The following is an 18,095-nucleotide window of genomic DNA, read 5'->3' on the forward strand; positions in this document are numbered from 1 at the left end:
CGCGGTGCATCCGAACAATTAACCATGGACCCTCTTTGACTAAACCATATCCCGAACTTTAGAGAACTAGAGCCATGGTTAGGTTGCGAACGCATTGCATCATATTGTGCCTACTTGACTAAATGTGCATTATTTGTTGTGCATATATATTCTATGTTTCTCTTAACCGTTTTTTGATTTGTGTTGAGATTAAATAAATTAATGACTTAAAGAACTTTGCCTAATTAATTAATTAATTAATTAATTTGAGTTAATAAAGTCTAATATTTTAATCAGAATTGACCTAGTACGACTTTAGGCATACCCCAGTTGATTAATAACACCGAAAACAGTCCCAGACCGAAGCTCCAATATTGGTGCCAAGGTCTGAGCTGTAGCGCCACACTATGGAGTGTAGCGCCTGACGACAGCTATGTTGTCTGGCGCCAAGCTCCACATTGTGACGCCAGTCCTGTCGCTTGGCCGACAGTTCGGATTATTGGTCGAGTCATCACCTAGGGTCTAATTAACCAGTTTGCTAATTAATTCGGTTAATTTTCGCTGTCAATAACACCTTGTTGAGTCATTAATCGAGTCTTAGTCACATAGTCTAGCCACATGGTCATGACACGAGTCTTAACGCACCATCTACACTCACTAGTCTTAGCACACACTTTGAGTATATGTCACCATGACCATGTCTTAGGTTCATGCATAAGTCGGTCTTTTCCGTCATTTGAGTTGGGGGGTACATTCTACTCCTAATTCTTCATATCCCTCCATCTAAATCTTCTTCACATTCTATTCCAATATTTCTTCACTTCCTCCATCCATTGCATGTTGAATAAAGTTTGAGTCAAATAATTAACAATAAGTATCCCCAAATTCCTTTTCCACAGTACTTGGTCGAGGAGAGAAGGGAGATTAATCAAGGACAACCTCTTTATTCAAGTCTCACTTTTTGATAAACCGATTCGTCAAAAGAGGAAGGCTAAGAAAATAATGGCAACTCAAGAAGAAGTCAATGATCTTAAGAACCAATTGGCTACCGTGACTGAGACACTAAAGCTTCTCGCACTTAGGATCGATGATCCCGTGAAGCAACAACAAATGAACCTCATGCAAGAGAGTCTAAGTAAGCTATCTAGTGACTATAAATTTCAGGGCATGAGTTCACAAGGGGTCTCGGTGGACAAAGATCTTCTTCCACATAAGTTCAATGCCAACGACATCCCAAAATTCAAGGCAACGGATAATCCTTACTTTCATCTAAGAGCTTTTGAAACCATAATGAGTATTAAGGGTATCGATAAGAAGGTTTTCCCCTCTCTGTTCCCACTATCTCTTGAAACCGTTTGCCAACAATGGCACTTCTCCCTTAACAAGGAGAAAGCCTCTACCTGGGAGTCGATAGTAAACGCTTTCGTTGATAGGTACAAGTGCAATATCCAAGTTGAAATCGACCATAGACAACTTGAGATGCTAAGACAAAAAGAGAATGAAGGCTTTACTTCTTTCTTTAATAAGTGGAGGGAAACTTCCGCTAAGATGATTGAGGTCCCCACCGAAAAGGAGTCTGTGAGGATGTTTATCAAGAATCTTCAAGAAAAGTATTCAAAGCATTTAAAATATCAACACAACTTGAATACTTTCAAGGCCGTTTATGACATTGGAATTGAAATCGAAGATGACCTCGCAAAGCAAAAAGCTACTAACAATAGTAACCACGGTGGCTGGAAAGGAAAGAAGAGCGACAATCCTTCTTCTTCCGAAAACGCCCACTCTAGTAATAATGTTAGTACCTTTGACCATAATGATGTCTTAGCCATGGACAATCAAGGATCTAAAAGGAAACCCAGGCGAGAGTTCACATCCATTGGAATGACCTACGATGCTGCTTTCGATCGTCTCTATGATCGAGGATTAATCAAACCTATTGGCCCTACCGAGGACCCAACACCAGAAAATCGATCTTCGAGATGGAATCCAAATTCCTATTGCAAGTACCATCGAGGAAACGGTCATACCACTGATGAATGCTACAGGTTTCAAAATCTCATTCAAGATCTCTGTAGGGAATAGTTTCAAGCCTTTAAAAATCCCACTAGCTTGAACCCCACTGTGATCATACACTAAAGTACGGTGGCGTCCAAAAGGGAAGAAGATAGAGCAAAAGAGTCGCCAACAAGTTTTTAAGGAACTTGTGAACCGTTCACGAGGTGAAGGTTACACCCCTTAACGATCCAAGAGATCGTCAACTCCATAAGGTCATAAACCAAATAAGGGTTCGGGGATGATGGTACAAATCCAACCTAAAAGAGATTGAACCTGCCCTAATAATAGGCCTCTACTTTATTCTGCTCGTATTCATGTGCGCTTTCTGATTAACATACAATCAATAGGATTAACCCTAAACCTGTTTAATCTATGTTGGTTGAATTTAATGCACAAATAAATCTATTATTGGCGATCACTTGAAATTATAATCACAATTAACCTAACAAGATTATTAATATCTTATTAAGCGTGATTGCAAATACCAATTCCCTTTAAACATGCAATAAAAGGTGTGATCAAGCAATAAATAAATAAATCATCAAGCAACATAATAAATAATCAATATCATGAATAATAATAATAATAATCATAATCATGATCATGTTAAAGCATAGCAAGATCCTAGGCATGATACTAACAAGATTAATAACAAACCCTAGCATGTCACTAAGCAATAAAAATCAAATATTTAGCCCTAACATGATACTAACAATCATAAATATTAGGAAGAGAATAATAGGCATCATAGCAATCATATTTAATATTAAAAATACCCTAGACATGATACTAGGAATCAAAATAACAATATAAGCATGATATCTACATCATAATATCAATAAAAACCAATAAAGTACTTACTTGGATGCCTCGTACCTCTTTCTAATAACAAAATACACACGTTAGTAACTTCAAGGAAAAATAATAATCAAAACAATTAAATTAAATAATTGAAATAGAGATTTGGGACCAAACCCTCAGAAATTAAAACCTTTCACGTCTAGGGCGAAGGCAACTTCGAATATGGCTAGGTGTTTCTAGATCTTGTGAATGCGGAATTTTGTATTAAAAAGCAAAGAAGAAAGAATGCATGAATGATTGAATGTTATTGAAAAGAATTGAAGAGAGTTGATGATCGATGATGAAGATAGTTGATGAAAACTTAAGAATAAAGAGAATTGGTGACTCTTGATGATGAATAATGAAGATAGTTGGTAATTGGTGATTGTTGATGCTTGTTGATGAATGAAAACGGATTTTTTGATACGATATTTATAGAGAAAATCATCCAAAAAAGATAATTTATCAAAACAAAGTCTGAAGACCACAAAACTAACTTGGCGCCAGGACTAGTGGCTAGCGCCAGGCGCCAATGTTGGCGTCTGGCGCCAATCCTGATTTCAGGCGCCAAGGCCTGGGGTTGAACGCCAAACCGACTTTCAACGCGTTTTCGAAAAACTGATAAACTTACCGTACTGGAAGATAAAATAATATAATTTCAGTCGAAAATGCTATTTGATCTAATTAAAACTCTGAAGAATCCTAATTGAATTAAGAATGATAAGACCTTCTAGAATGTTCTAGAAGACCAAAACCATTCCTAATTACATTAGGAATGATAAATCATATTAGGCCCTCCCCTAGATCATTGGGCCGTACTTAAAGCTCAAACCGGGCCCAGTTTAGTAAATTGGCCATAAATTCCTCAATATTCATCGGAATTGGGCTTATAATATATCGTTAGAAAGGTCTTTGCAAACCCCATCCAACTACACCACTATTGGACCCATATCATAGACCAACCAAACTGGATTGGCTGTTTTCTCAAAATAAAGTTTTCAAAAACAGAGAGAAGAGAAAAGAAATAAAACTTTCCGCAACACAATAGACCTTTCCACACTTTCGTTTCATTCGATTATGATTCGACGTGAAAGGCACTCATCACTGGGTTTGGTTTTGGGGAGACACATTTGGGTGTCTACAATCTCATAGAAGCAAACAAGATCCCATTGCCTCTAGCTAGCGAGAAGACTGGGCGATGATAAAGCGAATGACACCGGATAAGAGGCGAGCTTCAACGACAAGATTTCGTGACCTCTTTTTCTATTTCTTTTTCATTTTTTTTCTTTCCCCAATAAGTCTAGCATAGGCACCTTTTCCTTTCCTTAGATTAATTTTGTAGATTCTTTATTTTCTTTTAATAAAGTGAGCATTTATTTCCTTGCATATGATCATCGCATTGCATTGCATTAAAAAAAAATGTCAAATTAAGCACAAGGTATACCAATGATTTAAGGCACCCCTTGTAGTCACATCATATTACCTCTCACCTTTCAAATATACAATCCTTTCTTCATAAGCCACTTTGAGCCTCGTCTAACGATAGACCTTTCTTTTTTCAATCTACATCTACCTAACCTTAGGATGGGATGGTGTGCAACTTTTGCAATTCTAAAAAAGGGCTTGAGTGATTCAAAAAATTAAAATAGCAAAAATAAGCAAAAGCAAAAATAAATAAAAGTGTACAAAAGGGCAAGTGTTCCAATGTCTTTGATATGAAAATGTCTTCGATATGAACACGTCTCAGATTGCGTCTCTTATCGAGTGCTCGGTACCGTGCCTGAGAAACATGAATGCCAAGTGAGTGATTGACCGCATGATCGAGATTGCTCACACTTAAAAAAATAAAATAGATTCTAAAGCGAAAGATAAAAGAGAGCTAAAAAAAAGAGTAGAAACTCAAGCATAAAAATATAAAGATTCAAAAGCGAGGTTGCACACCTTGGGGGCTTATCTAGGGTCTTGAGCCTTTATCCCCTTCTTCTTTAACCTTTAGCCTAACCACGTTACAACCCTTAAAAAGACCTTTTTTTGAGGTATACACACTTGTGCGAGGTTCGGCTAGAGCTACATTCGGCCTGATTCCTAACGGATACGTAGGCAACCTCACATCGAGGTGCGGCCGTAATAAACATGCATTCATATTCACATTCACACACTCACACCATGATCATATCAAGGGATATCCTATGCTCATCCCTATTCATGTAGAGCTAGACTTGGGGGCTTGATCCCTATATCATTAGCTTACCTAGCCTAAGAGTCACCACCATTTGACTCTTTTCAATATATTTTCCACACACTTAGCTCTTGCGGCCTAACTTTAGTGTCACTATCACACACTGCACAAATACATGACCAAATATACCTTCCCTTAGGAAACCTTTGTCATGAAATCTTAACACAACGCTGAAGCATGCCTTATCATATCAACATCACTTATCAATCATAATCATCATTGCATCACGAAGTATGAAGTGCTTAGCCTCCGTGCCTAAGTTACCTAAATGCTTTCATCATGGAGTCAACAATTAAGATAGCCTAGGATGAATTAATCCTTGAACCTTGAGAGATAGTATCAAACAACATTTGACTAAGCTCTTTTAACATGCATCTTCAAACTTTCGATTCTTTTTCGCGTCTTTCTTTTTCGGGAGAAAGTCGGTACCCTCCACAAAATTGACGGAAAATTTTTGTTTTTTTGCATTTTTCGAGTCGCACGATCACATTACAATGCACACACGAGTCATGTACACATTGAGTCATGTCGTGCCATATCACTTTGATTTGAGTCTAACACATGTGTCATTACACTTCGAGTCGAGTCAACCTCGAGTCAGTCAAACATATCGAGTCAAGTTTATACCTTGAGTCGTGTCAAGTCGATGAGTCAAGCAACATTAAGCCTTAGGTCAACCCTAAGATAATTAAAGAAATTGGCAAATTTCTATAGTCAAAAATAAATACAGGTGCAGCAGAATAGGGAAGACCCTACTCCAATTCTTGGCGCTAGAGATATCTCAGCAACGACATAGCTCGAAGCCTCCCAGAAAGGTGATTTCGACCTCATGCAGCAATTTCGGGTTCCTTGGTACGCCAGTTAGCCCCTATAAGCAATTTGACATGATTAGTAGTCGGCTCGATTACAATCGTAGTAAGTGATTGACCTGACAAAAATTCATCTCACTTAGCTTAAGCGCCTAAAACACTGGCTCATTACAATCGGTTCAAAAGCAAGCACTTAAACGACAATGTTTCCAAATATGGATTGTCGCGCATTCTTATTAAACGACAAAGTTTTCCAAAAATTGGATTGTCATCCCCAACTGACAATATTTCCAAAAATGGATTGTCGTGCATCTTCTTCAACGACAATTTTTCCAAGATTGAGTTGTCATCTCTGGCAAAGTTTCCAAGCGTGGATTGTCGTGCTCCTTCTTTGTTTGGCAAGTTTTTCCAAGTTCGGATTGTCATACATTCATAGCTCGTTGGCAAGTTTTCCGAGATTGGATTGTCATACACCTAGTTCCCTATGGCAAAATTTCCCAAAGGATTGTTGTAGGTTTCTATTCATCATAAATATCGGCAAAAGTTCCTCAACGTGGATTGTCATTCATTTCAGCAAGTGGCAAATTTTCCCGAAGTGGATTGTCGGTCAACTCTTTTTGCAAATGTTCCAAGATGTGGATTGTCGATTGTGGCAATATTTTCCTAAAAGGATTGTCGCATAGCGTTGGCAAATTTCCAAGGTGGATTGCTTTCAAGAGTTATATTCCAAGACATGGATTGTCGATCGTAGCAAAGTTCTTATGAAAGATTGTTACGAAGCATTGACAACTTTCCCTAAATCGGATTGTCATACATTACACAAGAGTTGTGTTGGCAACTATTCCCAAATAAAAGAGGATTGTCGACATACTGGTTCAAAGCAACGGAAGCGCCGACATATAGGCATAGCGTAAGCAAAGTTCAGGAGAACTTTTAAAGATCGACAGGCGTGGGTCTTCGGTAATTTTCTTTGGAAAATTATCGCATCAAATGAGGATGAATTCAAGAGAGGATATCTTCGACGACATTCCCTAGCTTGCGGAGAGTTGTCACAAACACTTGGAGGTAATTTCAGGTGAAGTTGTCTTCGATCATGTTCCCTTAGGCATGGAAGATGGTCACAATGCGGATGAAGATTATTTCAAGAGAAATAATCTTCGATAGTTTTCCCTTGGACGTGGAATATTATAAATGCAGAAGAGGATCGTTTCAGGAGAATCAATCTTCTATATTGGAAGCAGTTACAGGCGTAGCGGTTTTCAAGCGGGATGGCATTCTCTAGCTTGCAGGAAGTCATCACACAATTTGGTTACTTTCAGAGACGTGTGCTCGACGGTGCAAGATACGCGTTTCTTAACTCTTTTATCTGTTTAACTAATGCTAGTTTTGCAGATATCGGCGTTACAAGAGTGATTTAGGATCACAGAACGTTCTGAATCATTCTCCGTCCCTATCGATACTTTGACTTTTGTTTTCGAAACTTGCGTTTCTCCAAACTCAGTCAAAGTGGGGGCTTCTGTAGACACCCATTTGTGTCTCCCCAAAACCAAACCCAATGATGAGTACCTTTCACGTCGAATCATAATCGAATGAAACGAAAGTGTGGAAAGTCTAGTGTTGCGGAAAGTTTTTATCTCTTTTCTCTTCTCTCTGTTTTTGAAAACTTTATTTTAAGAAAATAGTCAATCCAGTTTGGTTGGTCCATGATATGGGTCCAATAGTGGTGTAGTTGGATGGGGCTTGCTAAGACCTTTCCAACGATATATTATAAGCCCAATTCCGATGAATATTGAGGAAGTTATGGCCAATTTACTAAACTGGGCCCGGTTTGAGCTTTATATACGGCCCAATGATCATGGGGAGGGCCTAATATGATTTATCATTCCTAATGCAATTAGGAATGGTTTTAGTCTTCTAGATTCTTCTAGAAGGTTCTTTTCATTCCTAATTCAATTAGCATTGATAAGTTGACTTTGTTGACTTTTCAGATTTTTAATCAAAATCAAATAGCATTTTTGAAGAAATTATATTATTTTATCCTCCAGTACGGTAAACTTATCGGATTTTCGAAAACGCGTTAGAATCAAGCTTGGCGTCCAACCCCAGGCCTTGGCGCCTGGAACCAGGCCTGGCGCCTGGCGCTAGTGCTGGTGCCTGGCGCCAGCTAGCCAGGGTTGGCGCCAACTCTGTTTCCTGAGCGTCAGACTCTGTTTTGTTAAATTATCTTTTTTGGCTGATTTTCTCTATAAATATCGTATTAAAAACTCCGTTTTCAAGGATCAAGATTCATCAATTCTCACGAACTCTCATCAAGATTTTCTTGATTATTCTCTCTCTCTCTTTTTCTAAACTAGCCTTTTCTCAAATACAAAATTCCGCATTCGCAAGATCTAGAAACACCTAGCCATATTCGAAGTTGCCTTCGCTCTAGACGTAAAAGGTTTAATTTCTGAGGGTTTGGTCCCAAATCTCTCTTTCAATTATTTGATTTGATTGTTTGTTTATTATTTTCCTTGAAGTTACTAACGTGTGTATTTTGTTATTAGAAAGAGGTACAAGGCATCAAAGTAAGTAATTTAATGGTTTTAATTGATGTTATGATGTAGAAATCATGTTTACATTGTTATTATGATATTCTTAGTATCATGTTTAGGGTAATTTAATATTAAATATGATTGTTACGATGCTTCCTATATTCTTCCTAATATTTATTCATGTTAGTATCATGTTAGGGCTAAAGATTTGATTTTTATTGCTTAGTGACATGCTAGGGTTTGTTATTAATCTTGTTAGTATCATGCCTAGGATCTTGCTATTATTATGCTTTAATGTTAACATGAACATGATTATGATTATAATTGTTATAATTTATGATGATTATGAATATTATTATTATTATTTTGATGATGATTTTATTTATGATGATTATTATTTTTATGATTATTTTATTTTGATGATATTATTATTATAATTATTATTCATAATTATTTATTATGTTGCTTGATGCTTATTATTTTTATTGCTTGATCACGCCTTTATGCGTGTTTAAAGGGAATTGGTACTTGTAATCACGCTTAATAAGATATTAATAATCTTGTTAGGGTTAATTATGATTATAATTCAAGTGATCGTCAATAATAGTTTGTTTGTGCATTTAAATTCAACCAATATAGATTAAACAGGTTTAGGGTTAAACCTATTGATTGCATGTTAATTAAAAAGCGCACATGAATACGATCAGAATAAAGTAGAGGCCTATTATTAGGGCAGGTTCAATCTCTTTTAGGTTGGATTTGTACCTTCATCCCCGAACCCTTATTTGGTTCTAGACCTTATAGAGTTGACGATCTCTTGGATCGTTAAGGGGTGTAACCTTCACCTCGTGAATGGTTTACAAGTTCCTAAAAAACTTGTTGGCGACTCTTTTGCTCTATCTTCTTCCCTTTTGGACGCCACTGTACTTTAGTGTATGATCACAGTGGGGTTCAAGCTAGTGGGATTAAAGCTTGAAATTTATTCCCTACACTTTCCAATAGAAGACTCGACGCCAATACACGACAATGAATTTCCAGACGAAGACTTGATGGTCACTGAAGATGATACTTGGACCTTGTACTTCGACGGGAGCCGCCAACAAGTTTTTAAGGAACTTGTAAACCGTTCACGGATCATAAAAGGCAACCACGATTAAAGGGACAACGATAGGCAACAACAATTAACTCGTGAAGGTTACACCCCATTCATAATCCATGAGATTACTAACTCCATATGGTTCAGAACCACGAAAGGAGGACCAGGGATGATGGTACGAAGTGAGTCATGGCGTCACATTTGCCCGTATTGGCCTCTACTCGATTCTTATAGTGAAAAATGATTCCTGCGATCTCAAAGGCATACAAACAAAATATTCAATTTGCTCCAAACTATTATTAAGCTAAATTGGTTGAATATTAATGCAACATATAATTCTAAAATATCGTGATCACTTGATTAAACAACAAGATTAAAAAGGATCCTAAACCGGTTGTCCAAATTATCTTATTAGGCGTGATTTTCAATTACATATTCCCTTTAAACATGCAATATGGTGATCAATAAATATAATAGAACAAACATTAATATTGGAAGCAATTTAACAATAATAGCGTTAGTCATTTTAAATATAAAATAACCTAATCATGATACTAGCAATATTAAAATAATATAAGAGTAATTAAATTGATTAATTACTCACATTCTATGCGTTCATTTAAATTGCTACATCATGAATAAACTGTTAGTAACTTCAATGAAAATATAAAGCAAATGAAAATTAAATTAAATAAAAATTAGAGTTGATTTGGTCCAAACCCTCAATCAATTATACCTTTCACACCTTGGTTTAAGTATAGAACTTTGGGTATTGTATGAACTCCTTGGAGTGCTTAGGGGAAGGAATGAAAGAATAGGGATATAGGTTTAAGGCTTGGAGTAAGAGAGAGAGAGAGAGAAGAGAATGATATTATGATCAAGCTTGTTGATGATTGGAAAAGGGGTGATATGACCTCTATTTATAGAGAAAAAAAGAAGGGTCGAAGAAACAAGATAAGAATTCGAATCGGATAAAACTCTTGCCATAGACAGCAGTTTTTGCGGTTTTTGTTTTTATCATATCTTTTGATCCAGAAATTGGAATAAGATGAATAAGATATAGTTAAAAAGCTCTTGAAGTCTACTTTCTAACCCAATTGGAATCAGATTAAAATATTTTATAGAATAAAAGATATAGACGAAATAGTGAGACGGTGTCAGTTTTGGATAGAGTTTGACATTTTATTCATATCTTTTCCGTTATAGCTCGGAATTGATATTATAATATATTATTGGAAAGATGATTTCAAGGGCTATACAACCATATAAAATTTGGATAAAAAACTATGAGGCACAAAAATAATATCTGTCTATCTTTGAATGTCTTTCAATTCGAATAAAATTAGGACTTTAAAAAAAAGGAGTTTTATTCAATTTCAAACTCTTTAATCTTATCTTTTTAAAAAGGATAATTACGATCTTTTAGAAACTTATATAAGCTTCTAATTAATCCTAATTGGTTTAGGAATGGTATTAAATAATTTGGACCCTCCACATGATCATTGGGTCATAGGTAAGGTGGGCTTAGGTTCGATTTGGGCTCAGTTTAATATTTTGGTCATAACTTATTCGTATAACTCGGATTTGGGCCTATAATATATCGTTGGAAAACTATTTTAAATCCCCATCCAATTATTCAATTATTGGACCCAGATTATGGACCAAAATAAACTGGATTAAACGTTTATAAAAAGGACACGAAATGAATGATTTTAAAGGACGCAAAATGAATTATTTTGGGTTTAAAGGCACAAAAAGAGGAAAATAAGTTATGGTTTGGGGAAATGGGCTAGAAGTTGGGTTGGTTTATGAAATGGAAATTTGTATTTAAGCACTCCAAGATTAAATACTCAACCCGACCAATAATGGCGGTGAAAGGTTGTTCATCATCGGGTTTGGTTTTGGGGAGACATTTTTAGGTGTCTACACCTTATCAGATACAATATGACCAAGAACTACTCTCTCAGTCACCATAAAGTGACACTTTTCCCAATTTAAAACCAAATTGCATTCTTCACATCTTTTGAAAATTTTAGTGAGATTAATGAGACATGCATCAAATGAAGAACCATACACACTAAAATCATCCATAAAGACTTTCATGATAGGCTCTATGAAATCATAAAAGATACTCAGCATGCAACGTTGAAAGGTGGCAGGGGCATTACACAAACCAAAGGGCATTCTACGATAAGCAAAAGTACCATAAGGGCATGTAAATGTAGTCTTTTCTTGATCTTCAGGATGAATTGGAATTTGGAAAAATCTCGAATACCCATCCAAATAGCAAAAGAACTTATGATTAACTAACCTCTCAAGCATTTGATCAATAAAGGGGAGAGAGAAGTGATCCTTTTTAGTGGCGATATTTATTCTACGATAATCTATGCACATACGGCACCCTGTAACAGTTCTAGTGGGAATTAATTCATTTTTATCATTTTTATAACAGTCAACCTACCCTTTTTAGGAACCACGTGAACAGGAATTACCCACTTTGAGTCAGAAATAGAATAGGTAACACCTGCATCAAGTAATTTCATAACCTCCTTCTTGACTACTTCTTGCATGTTGGGGTCCAATTTCCTTTGGGGTTGAATGCATGGCTTATATTTGTCCTCTAAATGTATCCTGTGCATACAAAAATTAGGGCTAATACCCTTGAGATCATTAATATTGTACCCCTATTGCCCTTTTGTGGATTCGAAGAACCTCTAGAAGTTGGGAAGTTTATGGGTCATCAAGTGCAATACTAATGATCACAGGGTATAGTTCCTACTCATCAAGAAAAACATATTTTAAATGAGAAGGGAGAGGTTTTAGTTCAGGTTTCTTGACCTCTGCAGGTTTTGATTCCTTAACTAATTTTACCAGTGGCGTATCCAGGAATTCCGAACTGCGGGTTCGAAATCTTAAAAATAAACGATGATCATATATAAATTAAATATTCAATACATAATTTCAAATTTTTTATAACAAATGGATGGACATAATTTTAAAAAAAAAAACAAGTAGAGGACTTTTGTGACTTCTCGGCACGTTTCCAAAAAGACATTAAACTCATGGTAAGTTGGGAACAAAAGCTCTACAATATACAATAATACACAAAATAAATAATTAATTATCAATTAAAATCCCAAGTCCCCAATAAACACAAATTTGACAATATAAACTTCTTCTAATTATCAATTAAAAGACCATGTAAAAATTTATAATTCTAACTTCTAAGTTTCTACAATTCAATTTGTCAACTATTCAAGCATTCAAGTATTTTGTATTCAACAATATATCAAAACCAATTAAAAAAAATAAAACAAACAAATAAAGATTAAGAATTAAGAGGAGTAGAGGAATAAGACTATAAGAGTATAAGAGGACTCACAATTCTCGAAGAACTCAGAACTGTCGTCCGTCGGTTGCCGGTCGATGTCTCGGTGGCTGTCAGTCGATAGGTGCGGCACCGTGGCGGCCATGGCTAGGGTGTGAAGGTTAGGTTTTTGGTTGAATGTTGAAGCCAAAAGGTTAGAGTTTGGGAATTTGGGTGAAATAAGAATGTCGATGTTTTTAATTTTTGAAATTTGAATGTAAAGTGTTAAAAAAAACAAAAAAAAAATTACAAAAAAAGAAGGAAGTAGAAGTCGAACCTAAGACTCTAAGGGGGGGCGCGCTGCTCTATCATTCACTTCTTAACCAGTGCACCAAACTTACACATTTGATTATCTTCCACACAAGAATTTCTTTTAACCCTTTAAAAAAAAAAAAAAAAAAAAAAAAACTAAAACTTATAATTTTTTTCCAAAAAATATGTGGGTACAATGAACCCCCCTAGATCCGCCCCTGAATTTTACTACCTTCTTGCTCTATATAGGATCAAGTTCTTCAATTGCGAGAGCTTTTTCTATGGCGTCCACCTCTGTACTCCAAATACTCGCATTACCTGTAGTTAATTCTCCACACAGAATTTCCTCCAAGGGATCTCTTGTAAGTACATGTGGTAAGCTTTCTTCACAAATATCATCCATTATATCAATCACATCAATAAAGCAACAATTTTCCTCTAGCATAGGTCCTTTAAAAACCTTCCCTAAATTAAAAGTGATATTATCATCTCTAATAGAAAGGGTTAGTTTTCCATTTTTCACATCAATTATGGCTCCTGCAGTGTGGAGGAAAGGCCTACCTAATATAATGAGAATTTGTGTATCCTCAGCTAGGTATTCAATAGAACGGTCTTCCATATGTAAAGTAATGTTAGTAACTTTCAAATCACCCATATTAAGTTTAGAACACACAGACGATGGCATAACACTAACACTAGCACCCAAATCACATAATGCTTTATCTATGAAGACATTACCAATATGACAAGGGATAGAAAAACTACCAGGATCCTTTAATTTATGAGGGATTTATTTTGCAATAAAGCACTACATTCCTTTGTAAAAGCTACAGTTTCTACCTCATCAAATGCCCTTTTTCTAGTCAAAATATATTTCATAAATTTATCATATGCAGGAGCCTAAGTGATTAAATCATTGAAAGGAATTGTTACCTGCAAATTTTTCACAACCTCCAAGAACTTACCAAATTACTTATCAAACTTACTCTTCAAATGTCTATTTGGGAATGGAAGTTTGATGATTGGGCCCTGCACATCTCCACCTTTGTCTTGAGATTTACCCTGCAAAGAAACATTAGAAGAATTAGTTTTATCTTGTAGCCCTGCAGGGTAACAACATTAGCACTTGGTACAAAGGAATCAGGATTATCAACAGGTTCATCCTCTTTGGGCATAGGAAACCCATCATCGTGTGAACCACTCCTTATAGTAATTGCATTAGCATGATCCGTAGAGTGGATTGGTTGCGATGGTAGGGCTCCATGCTGACAAGTTTATAGGGTAGATGAAATCTGCGTAATTTGATTATCCATAATTTTTTTATGAGCTAGAATCGAATCAATTTGTGCATCCCTACTCTCCATGTGCTTTTGCATACTTGATAACATCGCTCTAATTTCTGACAAAGCAGGGTCAGAAGATGAGGAGGTTTGTGATTGGGTAATCTGGCGAGAGTTAGGATGGTAACATTTTTGTTGTGGTGGTGGTTGTTGTTGTGGTTGTTGTGGAGGTGGAGGATTTTGAACATTGGTACTCCGGTAGGAAAGATATAGGTGGTTCCGGAGGCCAGGATTATAAGTGTTGGATTATGGGTTATTTTGCCTATAGGTTTGGAAGGCATTAACTTTCTACATGGAACTCCTACAATCTTTCTCCCAATGTCCTACAATTCCGCAATTTTCTCAAAAAGCTTCATTAGTATTATTGACAGCAGAAACATTAGCTATAGAATTAGGAATAGTAGTACTAAGATTATCTAATTTTTGGCAAATAGATGTTAATTGAGTATGCACAAAGGATACAGAATCAACATTATGTTTTCCTTTGTTAGTAAACCCTCTACGATTCGCATATTGGGAATTATGAATTGCCATATCTTCGATAAGTTGACCTGCATTATCAACATTAAGATTCATAAACCTCCCACTAGCTGCAGAATCTAGAATTGTTCTAGATGTATTTCCAAGCCCATTGTAAAAGGCTTGAATCAACTGCCATTATGCCGAATTATGGTGGGGGCATTCTCTCTACAAATCCTTGAACCTTTCCCAAGCCTCATATAGAGTTTCATCTGGCTCTTGGAAAAAATTATGAATTACTCTCCTTAGTAAAGCTGTTTTTTATGCAGGGTAATATTTATTATAAAAATTTAAATCAAGAGTTTCCTAGTCAGTAATACCAAGTGGAGTTATATTCAAACCATTAAACCACAATTTAGCTTTTCCACATAAATAAAAAGGGAAAAAGAATCTCCCTGATTTGGTCTTGTGTGACCCCAGCTTGCCTAATGGTATTGCAATACTGACAGAAATCTGCAATGTGAAGATTAGGATCTTTACCCTTAGCTCCACTGAATTGATTTCTTTCAATTATCGTTATAAATTGGGGCTTGATCTTGAATTGTACTCCATCAAGAGCCGAAGTAGGAGTAAGATGTGGAAAATTCGTCATGGGCGATTGCGAATAATCGCTAAGCTTGCGAGCTGGAGGAGGTGGTGGTGGTGCCGTCATCTCTGAAACTTTTGAATTGCTGGAATTAGATGGAGGTTCCAAAGGTGGATTACCTTCGGAATTGTCTCATACCTATCTATAAAGGGTCTTCTGTCTATGAAAAGATCGTTCGATTTTAGGATCGAATGGAATGTAACCTGATCTAGAACTCCTGGGCATAAACACATAACTAAACAAACAAATATGAGAAATTTGTCTCAAAGAAATTTCGTTCTCTAAAACTGGAGAGAATAATCTCAACTACAAAATTAATCTGAAATAAAAATACACCCGTTTCCTTGACAACGACGCCACATTTTGACAGGATAAAGTCGTATCACCCACTCAAAAATAATTCCTAAGTCCTCTAACTATGCAGATAGGGAAGATGGGTCGAACCACAAGGAAACGAATCAATTTATTCCTAACTAAATTAAATAATCTAAATTATTAAGTAACCAAATTATTAATATGAAAAGTACTAAACTACGGAGATTAAAGTTTTAGGAGAAAATCAAATAATAAAAGCCTAGGGTATAGGTTAACCAATAAATAATATTGCAGGGTAAAACACAATAATCAATGCATTAATTAATCAGACCATAAAGGGCTTTCGCTACGTATTACAATCACATAATTAATCTACTGGCATTAAATCACATATTTCGAATCTTGACTTAACCAATTTATAAATTAACCTGTCTATTGAAACTAAGCCTAAACATCAATTCTCATTTGTCGAATCTCGAATCAATATTGCAAAACTCATACAATTAAACAAGGTCTAATCTAGTTGCATAACATTAAATCAATCAATAGGAAATTAATTGTAATCCCCCGTATTTTTAAATATATTATAAATGAAATTATATTTTATTTATAATATTTATTTGTATTTTTCCGGAATTTAATTTCAAAAGTTTTAATTTTTAATTTTGGGTCGAAAATTATTTTGGTACAAATTTTTATCCATGCCTTCATTCTATATTTATGTCCAAACAATCAAACTCAATCTCACTTACATACTTGATTGGCCCATCAATTTTATGAGGCCCAATCTTACTATTTACCCTACACCACTCTCTCTCCTATAAATACCCCATATATCCCCAAATTTTTTCCCACACAAAAGGTTAGTTGTTTTATTTTCCCTTTATTTTATTTATTTCCTTTTTCCTTTATTTTATTTTCTTTTCTTTCCCTTTTCTTTTTTTTTCTTTCTTTCTTTTCTTTCTTTTCTTTTCCTCCTAATTGCCGCCCACCAAGTGCTTGCTGCCGCCACTTGCCTTGGCCGGATTCCGGCGCTACCGCCCCCTGCTCGCTGGCGGACCACCAGCCAGCCACCACCGTGGCTATCTCATCTCCTTCCCCCCTTCTTCTTCCTTTGTTTTCTTAATTTTGCTTAATGTTCATATAATTAGTTTTGGGTTTTGATTTTATAGTATAAAATTTATATTTTTAGTATCAAAATCATGTTTTTGATGTTTTAAGCTAATAATTTCAGATTATAATTGTTGTTATAATTTTCAGATTTTATAATTTTAAAACCTAGGGTTTCAATTTATTTAAATTGGGATTTTAGGGTTCTTATGACTAATTAAATTGGGGCTTTTTTTCCTATTGGATTTCTATTGATTAATTAAGCATAAAAACATGTTTTTAATGAAGTTTTAAGGACTTTTAATCTAATTTATATTGCTGGAATTTTGGTTAAGTATTAATTTATTGTTGTTGGTTGCTTTCTAGGAAGTGATTATTCTCTAGGAGACTTTTAAGTGATTAAAAGTGGCACAAAGGATTGTTTACACGAGGTACGTACATGTCTACTTCGTTGTAAGTAGTATCATGTTTAGGTACCAAAGAAAAGAACTTAGTTTCATGATTAGAGAACACTTGGATGAAAATTGTTTGGTTATACATTTAATTAATTCATGTGCTTATGTTTATGAGACATGTTTTGGTGAATTGATTATGTTTGTATGGAATTATGGATGCAAACATGTTGAATTATATTAGATTAATTGTTTGTATGGAATGTTGATACAAGCATATTTTTATTGGATCGGTTTGTTAACCACATTTGGATTATTAAAGGATTGAAATTGAATGGTTTAAGAAGAGTGAATTTATTAATTATTCCACAAGGTTGTTATTTATTTTATTACTCAATCATGAATTGTTAGTATGTTGAGTAAAGGTGGATTAAGTCGAAATGGCTAGGTGAGTTGACTATGTTCAACAATTTGGATAATTTGGAAGTTTAATGAAATTAAAAGTCAATTTGTGATGTGATCACCCTTGTTCTAAATAAGATTAAAATTAAATTGATGTATGATTTTTATGTATGGTCTATTTGATTGAGTCGGTTATTAATTAAAATTGTAATCACGTAAAGTGAAACATGGATGAGCAATAAAACTCTGGAAAGCGTGCA

The 18,095-nt window shown here is 35.4% G+C and overlaps 1 non-coding gene across 1 annotated transcript; it reads left to right on the forward strand.

Moving 5' to 3' along the window:
• Window positions 1-15,175: 15,175 nt before the first annotated feature.
• On the forward strand, window positions 15,176-15,282 carry LOC145641092 (small nucleolar RNA R71). Its single transcript, XR_014115159.1, has one exon. It is a non-coding gene; the product is annotated as a small nucleolar RNA R71 (small nucleolar RNA).
• The last annotated feature ends 2,813 nt before the right edge of the window (window positions 15,283-18,095 follow it).

This window comes from Chenopodium album, chromosome 7 (assembly GCF_948465745.1).
Source record: "Chenopodium album chromosome 7, dcCheAlbu1.1, whole genome shotgun sequence".
NCBI lineage: Eukaryota > Viridiplantae > Streptophyta > Magnoliopsida > Caryophyllales > Amaranthaceae > Chenopodium > Chenopodium album.